A 4,055-nucleotide genomic window follows, 5' to 3' on the forward strand; every position below is an offset into this window, starting at 1 on the left:
TATGCTCTTTCGTGAACTAGTGGTTCATGCCATTTACCTATTGAGGTCTGAGTGATTTTTAAATATCTGTGTGTTTTATTTATATTTGCTATACTTATTTTTTGTTTCTTAAATTCCACATGTGAGTGACATCATATGATATTTGTCTTTCTCTGACTTATTTCACTTAGCATAATACACTCTAGTTCTATGCACATTGTGGCAAATGGCAAGATTTCATTCTTTCTGATTGCCAAGTGATATTCCATAGTATATATATACCACATCTTCTTTATCCTTCATCAGTCAAGGACATGTGGGCTCTTTCCATAATTTGGCTATTGTTGATAGTGCTGATATAAGCATTGTGGTACATGTGCCCCTTCAAATCAGTATTTTTGTATCCTTTAATGTTCATATACTTTAATCCAGGATTTCCACTTTTAAAATGTGAAAAAATTGACACACAATAACACGCTTTATATAAATGAAAATTTGGAGCACAAAAATCCATAATAGATTAATGCTTACACAATTATGGTAAATCCAGTGAGATTTTAAGAAGCTATCAAATATTGGTATAATAAGTTTTTTAGTGATAGTATATGTTTTTAAGAATGAACAGGGGTGCCTGGGTGGCTCAGTCAGTTAAGCGGTTAAGCGTCTGACTTCAGTTCAGGTCATGATCTCATGGTTTGTGAGTTAGAGCCCCACATTGAGCTCTGTGCTGACAGCATGGAACCTGGAGCCCACTTCGGATTCTGTGTCTCCCTCTCTCTCTGCCCCTCTTCCACTCACGGTCTGTCTGTCTCTCTCTCTCTCTCTCTCTCAAAAGTAAATAAACATTTTTTAAAAAAGAATGAACAATATACAAAGTTATAAATATAGTGTAAACACAATTTTATATTAAAATGCATAGAAAAAGAAAATAAGGAATTATGGCAAAGTAATTACTGCTATAGTATTGCCTCTAGATATCAGAGTTATAGGTCATTTTTTGAGTCATTTTTTTTGGCTTCTTTAAAATTTTTTGGCACATTGCATATTTTCTAAGTGAATATTCAGTACTTCAATAATCAATAATAAAATGAGTAAATAAAAAATAAACTCCAAGTTTCTGGAATCCTCTCTTTCCTCTTCTTTTTTTTTTCTTTTTTAATGTTTATTTATTTTTGAGAAAGAAAGAGAAAGAGGGACAGAGGATCCAAAGCAAGCTCTGCACTGATAACAAAGAGCCTGATGTGGGACTTGAACTCATAAACTGTGAGATCATGACCTAAGCCAAAGTCAGGTGCTTAACCAACTGAGCCACCCAGACACGCTTAAAATGCTGTTTCCTATTACTCCTCTTGCTGGGCTTTAAAGCATCTTCCAAGGTGAAGGTAAAGGCCACCTCCTCTGTGAAACCCTTCTAGACCCTCAGACAGTCATATATCCCTTTGCGTTTGTTAACTCTTTCCATGTAGTTCTCTCACTCATTACTCTCACTAGACTGAGGAGCAAGGGCCATGTTTTGTCATCTTGTCTTCCTGGTACTCGGAACGGCATCTAGTACAAAACATCTAGTACAAAACAGGTATTTAATTAATCATCATTATGACTATCAAATGGCTTAGTTCACTATTTTCCTGATTGTTTTGCTGGAGATTCATATCCTTTCCCAGCTGATATTCCTGAGAAACCAGAGAACTAGAAAGCCATGAGGGCAAAGACATCTATCAGCCCCATGAAAGACTGGCTTTCATTTTCCTGCTCATGGCTTCATGATTAGAAGTTGGATCCAAGATATGAGTGTCATTTCTGTCCCTGGAAGAAGAAACAGCATCATGTTCTGACACAGAATGAGTAGCTTGTGGTTATTTCTGCCACGGCTGAACTCTGATCTTTCTTTTCTATTGTGAATGGACTAGACTGTTCGAAGTAAAATCAGCTGAAAACCTTTAGGCAAAGATGTCTTCACATCTTAGTTCTCTTCGTTAGCTCCCTTAAGACCTGGTCCTGAGAGTAGCCTTTCTTGATTCAGGTCTGTAAAAGAAGATGGGCCTACATTTTCTTCCTCCATGAATGCCTAGGAAAAAACCTTTCCTACACACCTTTATGCTAATGAGGTAATTACAAAATGCATTAGTCACTGTGGCAAAAAGAGCCCAAACTTTGATGATGCTCAAGGCTGTTTTTCCTCCTAAAAATGAAAACGAGGTTAAAAAAAAACAACCACCATGAGCTAAAAGTATATACATCACTGCATATACTTTTCATGCCTAGTACAGTTGTGGCTCATGGTCCCAAGCAGCATCTGAAGCGCATAGCACCTCCAAAGCATTAGGCATTGGATAAACTGACTGGCGTATTTGTGCCTCATCCATCTACTGGTCTCCATTAAGATGAGAGAATATCTCCCTCTTATCATTTTCCTAAGGAACAAACTTAAGTATGTGCTAACAGGAGATGAAGTAAAGAAGATCTGCATACAGTGTTTTATTGAGATTGATGGCAAGTCCAAACTGATATAACCTATCCTGCTGGTTTTATGGATGTCATCAGCATTGACAAGACTGGGGAGAGTTTCCATATGATCTGTGACACCAAGGGTCACTTTGCTGTTTGTTGGATTACACCTCAGGAGGCCAAGTGTAAGTTTTGCAAAGTGAGAAAGATCTTTGTGGGGACAAAAGGAATCCCTCATCCAGTGACCCATGATGCTCTCACCATCCTTTAGACTGATCCCCTCATCAAGGAGAATGACACCATTCAGATTGATTTGGAGACTGAAGAAATTACAGATTTCATCAAGTTTGACACGGGTAATCTGTGTATGGTGACCAGAGGTGCTGACCTGGGAAGAATTGGTGTGATCACCAACAGAGAGAGACTACATCTGTTGATGTATTTCATGTGAAAGATGCCAATGGCAACAGCTTTGCCACCTGGTTCTCCAACATTTTTGTTATTGGTAAAGGGGAAAAAAAACATGGATTTCTCTTCCCCATGGAAAGGGTATCTGCCTCACCATTGCTGAAAAGAGAGACAAGAGACTGGTGGCTACACAGAGCAGTGGGTAAAACAGTCTCTAGGTGACATAATTGGAAGTCTTTATACTTAATTATAGATAATACAGCATGAAAAAAAAAAGTATATGTATCACTGAATGACATGAGACCAAAGTGAATGACCTTGAATCCAAAGTGATGCGGTCTTATTCTACACATATGTCCAGAACAATAACAGTGGTTCTTTTTTCTCTGGGTGATAGTTAATGTGTCAACTTGGCTAGGCATTGGGACTCAGATATTTGATAAAACATTTTTCTAGATGTTTCTGTGAAGGTCTCTTTTAGTGAGATTGGCATTTAAGTCAGTAGAGTTTAAATTAAGCAGATTAACTCTATTGTGTGGGTGGGCCTCATCTGATCAGATGAAGGTTTTAATAGAAAAAGACCAACCTCCCCAAGCAAGAAAGAATTCTGCCAGCGACTGCCTTTGGACTCAAATTGCAATTTCTTCCAGAGTTTCAAGACTACAGGCTTACCCTGAAGATTTTGGACTTGCCAAGCCTCCAAATCATGTGAGTCAATTCCTTAAAATAAATCTCTTTCTCTCTAACTCCCTCTCTCTCTCTCTCTCTCTCTCTCATCTCCATCTCCACATCCTGTTGCTTTTGTTATTCTGGAGAACCCTATTACCTCCTGCTATAGTTGAATTATTAGATCAAGTGATACCCCTATGGCATGCTACCCTTGGGAAATAAATGTAATAAAGCTGTATAAAACCACTTAGAACTGCGGATGAAAAGAGAGTATAATCCTTAATTAACAAGGAAATCTACCTCTTCATGAATATGAAGTATTTTATTGTTAACCTTCTTTTTGAAGATGAAGCCACTTTAATAGTGATTTTGTTTGGACCTTCAAGCTTGACAGATGGGTCATTTCATAGAATATCCTTCAGTTTGGGTTTGTCTGATGCCTCCCCATGAGTAGATCTGGATTACGTTTCTTTGGCAGGGATATCATGGAAGTGGTCCTGTGGCTCATGGTGGTCTGTCAGCAGACACATTTTGCTTTGTTTCGTTACTGG

At 38.2% G+C, this 4,055-nt stretch overlaps 1 pseudogene; it reads left to right on the forward strand.

Moving 5' to 3' along the window:
* The first annotated feature begins 2,236 nt into the window (after window positions 1-2,236).
* Window positions 2,237-3,041, forward strand: LOC101088663 (annotated as a pseudogene).
* The last annotated feature ends 1,014 nt before the right edge of the window (window positions 3,042-4,055 follow it).

This window comes from Felis catus, chromosome B1 (genome assembly GCF_018350175.1).
Source record: "Felis catus isolate Fca126 chromosome B1, F.catus_Fca126_mat1.0, whole genome shotgun sequence".
Lineage (NCBI taxonomy): Eukaryota > Metazoa > Chordata > Mammalia > Carnivora > Felidae > Felis > Felis catus.